The sequence below is a fragment of the Equus quagga genome, chromosome 12 (assembly GCF_021613505.1).
Source record: "Equus quagga isolate Etosha38 chromosome 12, UCLA_HA_Equagga_1.0, whole genome shotgun sequence".
NCBI classification, from domain to species: domain Eukaryota; kingdom Metazoa; phylum Chordata; class Mammalia; order Perissodactyla; family Equidae; genus Equus; species Equus quagga.
In genome coordinates, this window is record NC_060278.1 from 93,790,949 (window position 1) to 93,806,974 (window position 16,026).

At 45.0% G+C, this 16,026-nt stretch overlaps 1 protein-coding gene across 1 annotated transcript in view; it reads right to left on the reverse strand.

Annotated features, from left to right (window-relative positions):
- The window catches only part of PTPRT (protein tyrosine phosphatase receptor type T), a 1,006,957-nt gene that overhangs the window by 64,726 nt on the left and 926,205 nt on the right, over positions 1-16,026 (reverse strand). The window lies entirely within an intron of this gene.

Genomic DNA, 16,026 nt, shown 5'->3' on the forward strand with positions numbered 1-16,026 from the left:
TAGATAGTGGAAAATGCTATGAAGAAAAGAAAGTGGTGTAAAGGAATAGTAAGGAGGGATGAAAATTATTACAGATTACACAGTCTGGGAGAGCTTCTCCAAGAAGCTAACATTTAAGCTAATTCCTTAATGATGTGAAAAACCAGTCATGTCAAGAAAAGTAGAAAGAGCTTTCCAGGCAGAGGGAACAGCAGGTGCAAAGATGGTAACCCAGTGGCCATATTCACGGATGAGACAGGGGAGAGCAGTGTTGGGAGCATCTGGAGATGCTGGGAGAGTTCACATTATATAAGGCATTGTGGTCATGGGTAACGAGTTGGATATTGTTCTAAGTGTGATAGGAAACCATTGGAGGGTTTTGAGCAGAGCAGTTAGTTGATCTGATTTATGTTTTACAAAGTATTCTGGCTCATGTGTAGAACACAGTCTCTAGGAACCCCAGGAAGGAAGCGAGGAGATCAGTTAGGCAGTTGTTCCAACAGTCCAGGCAAGAGATGATGGTACCTTGGACCCCTGTACCAGGATGGTGCCAGTGGATGTAGTGAGAAGTGATCATTTTCAGTTGAATATTGCAGATTTTGGTTTCCCCCAGAAAGAGATTCAGAAACAAGGGTTCCAGAATAAGATTTTATTTGGAAAGCAGTCCTAAGGAGCATGGGTTGGAGAGTGGGGAAGTGAGACAATTCAGGGTAGGAAGTCAGTATAGGGTACATCAAGGGGCAGGTTACCAGTGTGCACCTGGGGCTTAATCCCATGGGCCCAACTCCTGCCTCAGAGTTGTCTCACCAGAGGGAGAAGGGGGTTGGGGTATTTACCCACCAATTCCCATCTATCGGTGGTTGAAGACGACTCTTAGGAACTCCTTCGGCACTTCTGCCATGCTCTGTAGGCAATGTGTCACATTCTTTTCGGAGGAAGTCCTCCAGGCAAAAAGTCACAGGTGCCTCCAGGAGGCAGGCATTGGTTGGGCATGCAAGGGAACAGTGAGTGTAGAGGGGACATGGGCAGGGTACCAACATGGCTACTGCAGATGTGGACTATGAAGGAAAGAGAGGGGTGAAAGCTGATGCCCAGACTGTTGGCTTGAAGTGCTGAATGCAGAGTCGGGTCGTTTACTGAGATGGAGAAGAAATGGATGGGGGAGAAATAGGATTGGGGAGGCAGGAATTAAGTGTTGTGTTTTGGGTACATGAAGTGCTTAGAACAGTGCCTCGCACTTGCTGAGGACTGTGTGCTTCTTAACATGTTCAAAACAATAAGAACAGCAGCAGCAGTGGCGGCCACATTTGAGATGACTACTTGACATCCAAACTGAGATGCTGAGTAGGAAGCTGGACATGCAGGTTCTAAGTCAGAGTTTGGGGAGAGAAGAGATGGAAGTCATCAGTTTAAGAGGAGACAGACAAGTAAACAAGCATGTGGAGTGATTCAGCAGAGTTACGAGCCAAGTGTTTTGGAAACACAGTGGAGGGTGGAGTCCATTATCTCATAAAGAAGGAAGATGGGCATTGAAGGGAGCAGGAATAACTAGAAAAGCCACAGAAGCATCAAGGTCGGGCCGCGCTTTGATTACCATCCCCACCCCGCCTCGGTAGAACAGGCTGAGTGCCCCATTCATGCCCCTGCATTGCTCCTGAGACTGAATTTGCAACATCTTCAGTCTACTCAGCTCCCTGTCAGCAGTGCAGGGGAGACGAGCTTCCACTCATCTTAATACACCAGCCTTGCCTTTGCCCACCTATTTCTTACCGGGTCCATCCTAAGCAAGGAGGAGTCTAACCTGGCTAGTCAGAAATTCAGCCATTCAGCGGTCTATGTTTTACAAGCAGGCAGGACTACTGTCTATTAAAGCTGAGCCCATGCATGACGCGCCCTTCCTTGTTTCCAGTCTTCCAAGTGTTAAGCCAGCCTGGGTGGGTCTTCTTCTAGGGCAGGGGTTGGCAAACTTTTTCTGTAATGGGCCAGATAGTAGGTAGTTTGGGCTTTGTAAGCCACATAGTTTCTGTCGTAGCTATTCATCCTCAACTCTACAGTTGTAGAGTGGCAGCAGTCCCAGACAAAATGCAAACAAATGGGCACGGCTGTGTTCCAATAAAACTTTATTTACAAAAACAGGCATTGGGCTGGATTTAGTCTGTGGCTGTAGTTTGCCAACCTTTATTCTAGAAGCATGACCACAATCCTTATCTATCAGTGTTGAGTAGGTAGGTTTGGTGCCCATTCCGCTACCTAGCTGCTCCAGATAGAATGGAAATGGGGTGGGAAGCCCTTGTCTGGGCTAAGCCATGTTCTCCAACTTAGTTTTGCCCAGGGTCTGAGGTTGGGGTAATAGAGTGCCTTCTCAGCTATTAATTGATCAGAATCTTGTTCTTTGTGTGTCAGAAACCCTTAGACTGGCATCTTGGAGGAGAAGCAAAATAGGTGCTAGGTTCTAGGCACCAATCTCTGCCCTAAATCTGAGGGTAGAAAAAGTGCTGTGGAGTTAGGAACGTACTCATTTTATAAAGGGAAGCCTTGTCTCTCCTTTTTCTCTTCCTCCTTTTCTTCCTCCTTGTTATAATTGACCATCTCCTTGCATCCCTGTTGCCACCAGCATAAGCCATCGTTAGACTGCAATTGGTTCTTGCTTTTGCATGTAACTCTTAGAACTGAGACCCCAGCCTCTGGCCTCATCCTCTCACGTCAGCCAGGTAGCTCCAGCTCCTTCAGGCAACTTGCCAGGGCTATAATATTCCTGGTTCTCTGCAGGGGTGGGGTGTGTTTGTCTCAGTGGTAGCGCTGGATTTCTCCGTGTTCAAGCTGATATTCTGAGGGTGGATTTTCTCCCTGAAACCCTTGGTGACAAAGGTCATCTGTGCATCCAAACATATCCCCCTGAAAGTGGTGTGAAGCAGAGAATAGGATGCTCCAAATGTTTTCATACTAATTGTTTTTGGGGAAAAAAAATCTGTTGACACCCTACTATGTGCCAAGGTTCAGGTTACAGTGAGCTTAAGGTTTTGTTATGGTTGCACATTAGAATCATCTGGGGAAGCTTAAAAGCTCCCAAAGTCATGACTCTACCCCAGACCAATTAAATCAGACTCTCTGGGATGGGACACAGGCATCAGCACTGTTTAAAGCTCCCTGGGTGATTCTAATGTGCAGCCATGATTCTTTCAAACAGTGAATTTACCTGGAGCAATACTTTCCCATGAGCCTCCTCAGTGGTTTCTCTGGCTTTGTTTTTGTTCCCTGCAGTCCATTCTCCTCTGTAATCAGAGAGCTCTTTACAAAATGTGAATAGGACCCAGTTACTCCCCTTGCCATTACCTTCAGGATAAATTCCAAGCTTTTTAACATAAGGTCCTTAATGACTTCACCCCACATTCCCCTCGAGCCTCATTTCTTGCTCTTCTATCAATATTCCAATGATAAGGAACTACATGCAATGCCTCAGTTTTAGGTATTTGAAACTTCTGAGGCTTTACACATGCTGTTCCCTCTGCCTGAAATTCTCTTCCACCCAAGTCTACCTGGTAAGCTCCCACATATTCTTCAAAACCCAGTTGAAGCATCTTCTCTTTTGTGAACCCTTCCCTGCTTACCCTCCCACCACCCCACAGCACCCCCAGCTAGTCAGTCACTTCTTCTATTATTAGATGGACTCCTTCAAATCTGATGACTTGAATGTCTTGTCTCCCAACTTGGTGATGGGTTGCTCCAGGGAAAGCGTATCATCTTATTCATGTCTGTATCTTCAGAACCCAATACTGGCTTTGTACTTCATATGTGCTTGAATTACCCCTTTTGAATGAATGAACAGATGAACAAATGAGTGAGGTGGCTCCTGAGCATTCAGAGGGCAAAGATCCTAGCATCTCAAGGTGTCTGTGACATTGAAGGCCATCTAATTGTATTCCCTTCCACTATGGTCTTCTAGGCAGCTGGTAAGCTGATCCGTGGCATCTGTTACTTGGACACCCTCAAGGACGAAGAGCCCACCACCCCACGAAGCTTCCTGCCTCACTGTTGGATGATTTGTTAGACAGTTTTTTCTTGACTCTGCTTCCACGTGCTTTGCTTTTGCCCTGCTCCCTGGGGCCCCACAGAATAAGCATGCACCCTCTGAACTGCGACACTGCAGAGATTTGATGAAGGCCTCTGTGCACCCTCAGAGTCCTTCAATGGCACAGCATGGCACGGGCCATGCTCTTCAGGACACACCCTGCATGTAGATATCCTTTAAAATCCCAAACTAAACAACACAGTTGTGATGAGTGGCACTTCTCTGGGAAACCATGCAGGTCCCTGCCACAGCCCCGGGAGCCTCTGTCTCCCCCTGGTGGGCGCTGAAGGGGAACGTGTGGGCCTGGGGGCTGAGATGATGTTGACAAAGGCAGAGGAGACAAGGCCTCATAGAGCCGCGCGGGAGGGAGCAGTAATGATCCCCTAACTGGCAGGCTTTGATCACACATCCATCTCCCTTTTAGGGAGCAGGAATCTAATAGGGGATAATCTCTTGAAGGAAAAAATTAGGAGGGGGTAAAAGTATGAAAGGAAGACTCATCTCCATCTTCAAAGTGAGCCAGCCGAGGGGCATTATTTTTACATTAGTGGCTAGTTACAGTAGATTGACCAAGGAATGGTGGCAGTCATTAGGAGCTAATCACATTCTTTTGAAACCAAAAATTGCCACCTCATTATATTCATCCATTATCGATCTCCGCTTTCCTTTTCTCATTCTCTCCTCCTTAGGGTGTTCAGCCCTATTTTCACTCTTTTTCTCTGAGTGTGGACACATTCCCTACTCTTCAAAAATGTTGCTTTTCTAAGGCAGTCATTTTTCTTTAGTCCTAAAAGATGCTTTGGGGATGTCCACATTCCTGCAGGGCTGAGGTGAGGCAGAATTCTCAAACGTCAGATCTGGAAGGATCTTTGGAGAAAATTATTGCCTCACTTTACAGATCAGCAAAGTGAGGTCCAGAAACAGGAAGTGACTTGCCCAAGAAGATATACTGAGTGTGTCCATCTCCCCTCCCCCGCTTCCTTCCATAGCGACCGTCTGAGAGCTGGGCACCGTGCTAGGTCCTAGAAATAAAAGCAACAGACACGGCAGAGAAGTTCTTATGAACTTTAAGTTTTGGTTGTGGGAAAGTGCAGACAATAAACAAACAAATGAGATAATTACTGTTATAACCAGTGCTATAGAGGTAATAAACACGGTGCTGGGACAGACAGTGACTCAGGACAAAGGACTAATTTAGAGAGAGTAGACTGGGCAGGACTCTGCAAAGGTGACATTTGAGAAGGAAAAAGCAGCCTCTGACTTCTAGGAGCTGGCCTGGCACTCATAGCTGGACCTCGGTGTCCTTCCCTCGAACATATACAATTTCACAGAAGGCCAACATCAGAGCCCAGGACGGGGCAAGATAAACACATGACCACTCTTTAGTCCTATCTAAACACAAATAAAAATATCGACACTGTTCAATCCAAAAAAACGACCAAAGATCCCCATATCCTGGCTAACAAGAGACCACTGCTTCTTAGACAATTACAGCTTTAACCTCTATCTCATGTTCCCTTCTTATAGTTAAGATCTATTAAGGTACCAAATCTCACCACTTACTAACAGTGTCCAATCCGGAATAAAGCCCCACTTCCTTAAACCCTCTCCCAAATCACCTCACACAGCCTGCATCCTATGAGTCCTTTCTAACATCGTCTTCCTGAGATGTCCCACAGTTCCTAAACCCAGCTTGTTCTACTGCAGGTGTGTTCTTACAGGTCTTTCGTTGACACATTTGAGCTGAAAACTAAGTGAGGAGCAGAAGCCAGCCACGGCAAGAGCTCGGGGGAGAATGTTCCAGGCTGAGTGAAGAGCGAGTGCAGAAGCTCTGAGATGGAATGAGCATGATGTCTTCTAGAACTTGATGGAAGGCTCTCCAGAGCCAAGAGAATAAGAGTGAGGGAGTGACACATGATGTGGATGGGGAGGGTGTGGTGTTCAATCAAACCCTTGTGGGCCATGGCCAAGAATGGCCATTTTAGTCTAAGTCAATGGGAATGCGTTGGACATTTTTTAAAATGTGAGGCTGAGCCACTACCAGCATCATGACAAGCGGCTAAGAGCACTTGTCTCTTGTAGACAGGCTTCACAGACTTTAGGAGAAAATTATCATCTGGTGCCTGCCCCAGACTAACTCTCCCTGTGGTTGCAACCCACTCACCCACCTACCACTCTCCCTCCCAGCCACAGAGCTGAGGTCTCCTGGAGCCGGTGGGGGCTCAGACCATGTGAGTGCAAGTCACAGGCTTCTTATGCCTTGCTGTGCTGAGTTAGTCTAAAGGACTGTGCAACCTACCTCAGTTTCCCCACTTCATACTTTAATTCCCTGCTAGAACTGAGAATTGTCCCTGATGCTTGCTTGGCTGATTCCTTCTTCTACCTGTTGTTTTGGGCCTACTGAGATAAAGGGTCCTTCCCGAAGCTTGCCATCCCTTCTTTGGACACTCTTCTTTGCACCTAAGCCTTGAGTTATTCCTCAAATAATGAGATGTCAGAACACAGAGCTTCCAAGAGCAGCTGGCCTCCAATCCAAGGATGAGGGCATCCTGGTCCGTTTTGTTTGCTTGCTCACTCATTATCCTCAGCAGATTCTGTCAGCTATGATGCCTCTCTCACTCCCATTCGATTGACTATATCCCTGGAGATAATTGGATGTGATATGCCCTGGGGTGCAGCAAAACCAGGCCCAGGGAATGCTGATTAGGCAGTTCCTAGCTGACGCTTCAGGGCACAGCTGAGGGCCTGCTTCCTCCATGATCAGTCCAGACTGCCAGGATTTCCCCACACCTCTGCCCACCACCGTGCTCTCCTGGTGGAGGGAAGATTCCAGAGTCTTCACCAAGGAGGCACCATTTTACCTGGGCCTTTCGTTCATTTATATTGTCAAGAAATCCCTCTCGTCCACTAACCTTGTGTGTGAGTCAGGGAAAAGGGAGGGCTTTGCCAAAGGCAGACAGACTAGAGCGTTTGGATGTTTTTTCTGCAAGTCATTTCACCACTCCAAGTCTCAGTTAACTTTCCTGAACACTGAGTCAATACCGCGCCCTTCAGGTTAGGGCTGGGGAAGCATCTGACTACACAGAGAGGGAATGGGGGAAGTTTTTCGCTAAGGAACTCTTATGTATTCCAATCATGCTGGTGTTTACATAACTCTATGCATTTGTTAAAATTCATAGAATTGTACACCCCCCCCCAAAATGAATTCTTGGGGTGGCTCTGGCAGAGGCCAAGCTTTCAACAAATGCCTCCTTCTGTGCTGAAAAGCAAACATCTTAGGGATTATAAATGTGGACAAAGAAGGCAGGAGAGGATGACTAATGACATCTACTCAGAGTGGCATCAGGAGAGCAAATATTATTGTGCACCATGTCACTAAATAGACGGTAATGTATGAATTCTGCTGGGAAGCTAAGTAGAAAATCAGATCGCAGCAAGATGTGGGTATTTGTCTGTGACAGGAGCTTTGATCAAGGCAGGATAGTTGAGTGTGTGTAGAGTCACAAAGCACCCTTTAAAAGAGCCCCTTAAAAGCTACAAAGTCTTTTTTAAATGACAAATTTTAGGCCAGCAGTTCTCAAACTTTGGTAGGCATCCAAATTTCCTGGGGAATTTGGTAAAATGCAGAGGCCTGGATCCTCTCCTGCATCCATGAGCCTGTGTCTCAGTGTTCTTTACTAATTCTCCAGGTCATTCTGACACACATCACTCTTTGCCAACCACTGTTTTAGGCAGTAAGGTAGATGGAAACAGCAAATTCCTAGGGGAGACTCAACCTGAAATGTAGAGAGATACTCAGTGCACCTGTAGAGACTGCCCACGGGTGTGAGGGTCTTCCTGTGTTGGGGTCTTTCTTTAAGAAATACTGCCTTTTTTTTCCTCAAATGGAACCATTCTTAATCACAAAGTTTTTCACCAGGACTTTGCATTTCAATTAATATTTAGTCTTTATACACTATTCTCCAGATGCTTCAGAGAAGATAGATGAGTAAGACCCCATCCCTACTTTCAAGAAGCCTAGAGTTTAATGGAGAAACTCATGCTAGGGTACCTCTATTCCTCTCAGCTCTGAGCCTATGATTTGGAGCAGCCCTGTATCCCATTTCAGGCTGCAGACTCTGGTCCCCTCCACACATTGTCTCCATCTTCGCTCATGAGTTTCTGGGTGGCTGTCTCTGGGTCAACAGCTCTCCTCTGAATTTGAAGTTGGCTAGAGTTAAGGGGCGGACTGTCAAAGGCTGTGACTATTACCTTGTTAATTCTGCTCAGGGAAACTGTACAAGTGGCATAAAATTCTCATTTATCTCACAACTAGTTTCATTTTCATTTCTCTTTTCCTAGAGGCATCTCTATGTCCCTGAAGAGCTGGCTTGCAACATTTCAATTCTTTTATGTGTCCAAGCCCCTGAACATATGGTTCCCTCTGTCACACATACTTTTCCTCTACCTGACTTTCTTCTACTTTTCTTAAACTTAGTGCCTCACGTTTTGTGAAGCTTCTGATTCATCTTGGCAGCAATAACTGACAAAAAGCAAAAATAAACAACAACAACAAGAAAACCTGCATTCACCCTGGACCACCCTTACTTAGGTGTCTGCAAAGCATTTTAACTAGAGTTCTGTTATGTAGTTACATGGTGTGGTAAGATCACGAGATTCCTTTATAGTAGTGTTTTCACTTTATTTAGCTTTCTAACTCAGTGCCCAAAACAGTGTAAGGTACACAGTAGGTACTCAATAAGTGTTTCTGGCCAAATGATGTAGAAGCATATACTATCAGGCTTCAGAAGTCCACGCTATGAAGTCAAACATTTCACAAAAGATGAATTAGGGACCCAGAGATGGAAGAGCCTTGTCCAAAACCACCCAGTATGTCAGCAACAGACTGAGAACTGGGTCTTGACTCTGGGTCAAGGGATTTTTCTGTGGTACCACCTGAGACTTGCTCAATTGGTTGGGGAGGGTTCCCATATTAAATTCAGAAAATATTGTTTGCTAGGTTATAAACAGAATTGTAAGTGGAAAAATAAAAATAAACCCAAAGAAAAAGACTGAGTTAATACTCCCCTACATGAGCTCTTTCCTGCTAGAAAGACTTCCAAGTCTGAAACCCCATGGGTTACTGATGTCTTTTGGCCATCTCCTGGAAATGGCCCATTTTCTCCTTATTTTAATCCATGGCGGCTGGGGTGAAACGAGCAAGTGGAGTCCCAATCTTTCTATTTTGGTCATTGTGAATTCCCAGAATTGGAGAACAACCATGGTTGCCCCTTTCATGTTTGGGCATCCGCCACTAATTCCCATGCCCCTACCCAGAATCACTTCTCATTTGCAAATTGAGGAGCTGGATCAGGATCTCTCAGGGGTCACCTGCAGTGGGATGTTCTGTGACTTTGCTACCAATTGAGGATAGAAAAAGTTATGGGAAAAGCAGAAGGTCTACTCTGCCCCTGCTCTGGTGGCTCTGAGCAGAGAAGGAGGCACATTGGGTGACCTGAAGCATTCATCTCCATGGTTACACCCCATCAGGAGGCTGCCTGTCCACCATCACCCACAGGTGATTAAGAGAAAGATGGCAACACCAGCCTCACCCCATAAAAGCCTCACCGCATAAAAGCCACGCACATGGCATGTCCGCCCAGATAGAACTGGAAAATGAACAAATGTTTGCTCTTCATTAGGCTGCATCATATTCCTCACAGCTGCTCCTTGTTGCCTTAAATAGTCTTAATGGAGCTGTAATAAACAGATACCTTCTGGTTGCCCTACTGGGCTCATTCTACTCATTATGACAACAGACTGCCTGGATTGGATTGGAATTATCATGTTTCCTTTCCTTCTTTCCATCACAAAGTCACCTCTTTCTGTTGTCCCTCATCTTCCCCAATCCTGTTACTTTTCTGACCATGATGATGGCCAGGGTTACAGAGCTCACAGACAACCCTACTCTCAAGCCAACATCTGTTAGCATTTACTGGCATGCTTAGGGTTTTTGGTTTGTAATTGGGAAAGGTGGGAAAATTTGGGCTGCGGATTGGGAGGAGGGAAGATGCTGCCGTCCAAGGTCACATGCAGAAGTCCTTTGACTTTAGCGTGGCTGTGTTTCATCAGCAGGGTAGATTTGAGGGCTCATCACATGCGTCCATGGGCATCAGATGTGACCAGCAGCAAGCACAGCAGGTGAGGTGATGGGTCTGTGGGCACAAGCAGGGCATACACTGGGGACTCATGGGCCTCCTTACACAGCATCTCACAACCTTGAAAGTAAATTATAGTCACCTGGAGACCTTAGACAGTACTGACCCCTGGATCCCACTCCCGGGGATTCTGACTTAATTGGTCTGAAGGATGGCCTGGGCACTGGTGTTTTTAAAACTTCCCTAGGTAATTCTCAAGTGTAGGCAAGAATGAAGACCTTTAAGACTCAGAGATATACGGCAGGTGCACTTAATTTGCCTTAGGCCTCCTTGAGTTCTTAGGAACCCAAGGCCCCTGGTCAATCACGGTTGCTTGGACTTGAGACATAACTACGGGGGTGGTAGTTTCCGAGAGTGGGGTCCAGTGGGACTATCAGTAGGCGGGAGATTCAGCTGGCCTGGACAATTTGTTTCTACCGCAACTCCCAAAATATCACAGACAGAAGCGCTCTTTGGATCACTTTGACCAACCCCCTCGCCCTCATTGCATATATATGGACATGGAGGCCCAGAGAGGGAGAGTAACCTGCCAAGTTCACCCAGAGACCTAATGAAAGAGATAGGACTGGAATGTAGGTATCTTGACTCTCAATTCAGGGCAGTTCACGTATTACTTCAATTTACTGAACCTAAAATATGCATTGAGAGACTCAAGTTTACATGCTAAGGAGAACAAGCTGATTTTATGGCTCTATATGAAAGGTGTGTGGGCTTATCTGGGCTCTGGGCCCAGTCTCCTGGTTCAGGCAATTCCATCTTTACCTTGAATTACTGTCCCAGCCGCCTACATGCCTCTGGTCTCCCTGCTCTCATCTGTGTCAGATTTGTTGTTTGCTGTTAGTGCCGTTGAGTCGATTCTGACTCCTAGCGACCCCGTGTAGAGCAGAGCGGAACCCTGCCTGGTCTTTTTGTGCCATCCTCTCACCTTCCAGTGTTATATCAGACAATGCTCTGCTGCTATTCTTAGGGTTTTCATGGCCAATTTTTTTGCAGGTGGGTGGCAGGTTCCTTCTTCCTAGTCTGTCTTACACTGGAAGCTCTGCTAAAACCTGTCTATGCCAGATAGTTACATCTAAAATGCAAATCCAGCTTAAAAAATCCTGCCCCCTTCAATGGCTCCCCATGGCCCCTGGAATAAAATCCAAACACCTTAGCCTGACAAATGTCCCCTTGCCCTCACCCCATGCCCTCCCCTACTAACAATTTCAGCCCATCTCCCTCCAAGCTCCCTTCCATCGTTTATGTACCAAACTGCTTCTGGTTCTCCTAACTCAGTCTATTGTAAACACCCTCATGCCATAGCTTATTCTAGTCCCTCTGCTTAAAACACCCTTCCTGCTTTCATTTGGTTATTCCTATTTCTCAAGCTTTGGTTTAGGTTTTATGTCTTTCAGAAAGGCACTGGCCATCCATCCTCAGGCTAGGCTTCATGCATGCCACCTGAAAGGTTCCCAGAGCACTCTGGGTCTACCTCTACTGTGACATTTTGCCAAGATATTGAACTGAAATGATCAGTTTATATACCTGTTTCTAAGAATAGGCTCTCAGTCCCCAGAAGGCAAGGGCTCTATCTCACCTCATCTCCTCAGTTCCTAGAGCCTAGTACCATGCCTGGTCTCTGGAAAGTGCTCAGACATCTTCCAGTTGAAATTCTATAAGACTCAGTCCTTGGTCCTTGTCTCTGTCTACGCTCACGTGCTTGGTGACTTGGAAAAGTCTTGTGGCTTTAATATCATCTATATGTCAATGACTCGCAAAGTTTTCTCCCCAACCCAGGCTTCTTTCCCAAATTCCAGGCTCATATATCCAACTAGCTACATTCCATCTCCGCTAAGATGTCTAATAGATGTGTAATTGTTCAAAGTAAAACTCCCAATGCTCCACTGATCCCAAGTCTGCTCTACCTGCAGCTTCCCCATCGCTGTTGGTGGCAACTCCATCCTTCCAGTGGCTCAAGTAATAGCCTTGGAGTCACCCCTGATTCCTCTCTTTCTCTCACATGCCATGTCTAATGTGTTAGGAAGTCCTGTTGGCTCTATCTTTAAAATATATTCAGAATCCAGCCACTTCTCAGCACCTCCACTGCCACACCCTGGCTTGAGTCACCATCGTCTCTCACCTGGGTTACTGCAGTGGCCTCTTCACTGGTCTCCCTGCTTTTATTCTTGCCTTCCTGTGTCTATGCTTAACACAGTAGCTAGAATGAGTGTTTCAAAATAATGTCAGGTAACTATCACTTATCTTCTCAAAACTCTGCAGTGGCTTTCCGTTTCATTCAGAGTAAAAGCCAAAGTCTTATAATGGCTTGTAAGGCAGTATACGGTCAGGCCCCCTTTATCTCTCCAATATCATCATCTATTACTTTTACTTCTTGTTCACTCTACTCATGCCACCCTGGGCCTCCTTGTTCCTCTTTGTACATGGCAGATGTATTACTCCTTTGATCAGGAACTCTCTTCCTCTAGATATTTTCCACCATGTCTCTGCTCAAATCTTATCTTCTAATTAAGGACAACCCTTCTACTCTACTTAACATTGAAACCTCCTTCACCTCATGTCCATGGAATACACTATCTCCCTTCCTTGCTCTACTCTTTCTTTTACAATGGTACTTGTAGAAGATTGTATTATCCAAAGATTATATTTTCCAATATCTCCTGTTCCATATTCTTTTTTAGAATCTTGCAACTGCCCCTCCCTCCATCAAGAGATGGAGTCTAACTCCCCTCCCTTAAATGTATGCAGTTATTATTTACTTATAACCAATAGAATATGGTAAGACTGATGCTGTGTGATGTCCAAGTGTAGGTCACAAAGGTGATACACTTTCCACTTTGTTAGCTAGGGAGCTCACCTGTGGAGTTCTGAGCCACCAGGTAAGAGGTCTAGCTATACTGAGGCTACCATGCTGTGAGGAAGCCTAGGTCATCTGAAGAGGCCACCTGTAGGTGTTCCAGATGAGAATCCCAGCTGAGATCCCAGATGATAGCCTGCATCAATCCCTAGACACGTGAGTAAAGATGCTTTGAGATGACTTCAGTCCCTAGCTTTAGAGCCTTTAAGGCTTCAGACAGCGTGGAGCAGAGACAGACCACTGCTGCTTTGCCCTGTCCAAATTCCTGATCCACAGAATAGTGAGCACAATAAATTGGTTGTTTTATGTTGCTAAGATTTGGGTAGTTTGTAATACTGTTAGACAGTATTTTTCACTGTCTAACATACTACATTATTTATTAATATATTACATTAGGTAAGTTATTGTAAAACAACTTACTTAGTTGGAAGCCTTTTGTTTAGTTCCTGTTTTCCCTGCTAGAACACAAGCATCTTGAGGGCATGGATCTTTGTCTATTTTGTACACTGTTGTATCCCAAATATCTAGAACAGTCCTCGGGAATAGTAGATACTCAGTAAATATTTAATGAACAAATTTGTAAGTGATTATACAACTGAACTGAATTTTAGAAGACACAGCTTGCTGTAACTGAGAGGTCCCTTATATGTTGACACATGAAACTCACTCAGTTGTATGAAAAAGCTGAGCAGGGTAGGAGAGTAACAAGCAACAAATAGCACAGAGCATGTTGGTTTGAGAGAGGGACTGGAGATCCAGGAGTTTCATGTCTACAAGAGGACACAGTCTTCAAGCAGATTTGTGACTCTTATGCTCCCTATGTAGATTCCAGACATCACAGGATCCTTGATGATCAAACCCATATCCACCTGTAGTCTAGGAACATGGACTAGCACATTGTGGAAAGACTCCCATTAAGAAATGCTTTCCAATTAACCTCCTGTTAATCAGAGAATGCTGTTAACTAGAAGCTAAGCATTCCAGTTAACTGATTAAAATAATTTGAACTAATTAAGGGCAAGGCTAGTCTAGTTAGCAGTATTTCTGGTTGAGGTCCAAATGATGGAACAACATGTATCGTTTTTCTCTCACTATAAAAGCAGTTCATTTCCAGGCTCAAAATAAACCAAATCCCACCACACACATGTGGATGCTTTTGAAAGAGATACCTTTCTGGAAGGAAATGTGCCAAAGTAGTCAAATGTATTTGTATTTTTGTCTTCAGATTTTAGATTGCAAATTCTTAGAACAGTGTTTCTTAGGCTTTGACTACTTGCCCCCTTTCTGATAAGTCACATGTCTCCCTTAATGCTATTTGAAACTTTACAGCAAATTAAATATTATGAGTAATGACTTATTAAGCCATCATGATACTGAGGATGCCTGTACAAACAGCACGCCTTCTCCTGACACTCACCGAACAGATCTACATGGGTGTATATAAGCACACACACATGTAGCTCCCCGCAAATTTAAGGGGTTGGGACTATTCAACCAACCCTCTAGGAAATAAGGCCCAAGGAAGGGAGGTAAAGAGACCATCTCCTTCAACTCTTGTCCCAATATCCTTCCAAAATTTGTAGATAGAGCATATGAAAAATGCTGTTTTACCTGGACCATATTTGAAACTAACTGCTAGTTCTCCTGAGCTGGTAATCACTCACATCCATTGACATCAATGTTTTTGTTCTCGTAAATGTGTCAAACACACCCCTTGCCACTATGTTTTACACTCTCGTAAAGTTTTAGGACCAGACAAGCCCTTAGAAATCACCTTATCTAAACTCTTCATAACGAATAAAGAATTTTAAAACTCAGGTAGCAGAATGATACGCTAAGATCACACAGTTTGTTTGTTGGAATCTGGCTGTCTGGACCCCCAGTTTAGCACAATTTCATGACCTCACACAGCTTCTGAAATACTGCTTTGTAAGCTCTGTCTCAGAATACAGTCTGAGAGATAAACTTAGGCTGCATTATCAAGAATTCCAAATGTGTAGAGTCTGAGTCAATGCGTTTTCACTGCACAGTGAAACCGAACCTAGCATATTTGGGGCACATGCTGCATGTGAAAAAAACTCCACAAAAAACTAGTGCATATAACTCAGAGCCTGGCACACAGTAGATATTTGAAAGATATTTTGGGAAGGGAGGAGGAGAGGGAGAGAGAGAGGAAAAGTGAAGAAAGAAATGCTTGTTTTCAAAGTTGGCTGCAGCTGGATTCCATCTGCATGAGGCGGGTGGAAAAATTCCTCTTGGAGAGTGAGGTGCTCTTTAGTTCAGCGGAAACATCTTAATGAGTTTTTTGTTCTATTTTATTTTACTTTTTCTTCGTAAAAGGTGAGGCCTAATGCGCAAGGTCTGAAACAAAAGGAGTGAGACAAAGCGAGATAAATTGTTCTGCATAATAAAGTAGGGGAGAGTAGGAGTTCTTTTCCTGGCTGCTGGGAAAAAGAAAAAAAACGGGGGGACTTCTGAGGATACTGAAAAGAACTTTCGGGAGAGGAGTGGATAGAGAGCTGACAGGAGACTGGAACCTTAGGAGGAACCGTATTCAGGAGCTTCCTGGATTTTGCTGCACTCCTGTTATTCCCCAAACTTCAGTAACAACTGCTACTCACAAATCGTTTGCATTAGAGATGCTTTGGGGAGGAAAGAAAGGGATGTCCAATGCAGGGGTGAGAGAAGGTACACAGAGAGAGGGGACGACAGTCACCAGATGAGATATTGACTTGGGGGCTGTTGAGAACACAACAGAACATGATAATGAGGCACAAGGTGACTAGGAGCAAGTAGGCCTCCCAGAAATCACTGGAGGGGCAGATTTGCTGGCTTTTCTACAACATGTAGGATGGGGGCTTGAGCTGGTCTATCTTCCTATTGAAGGGAGGTGTGAATCCAAACTGATTAAGTAGGTCTGAGTGGTG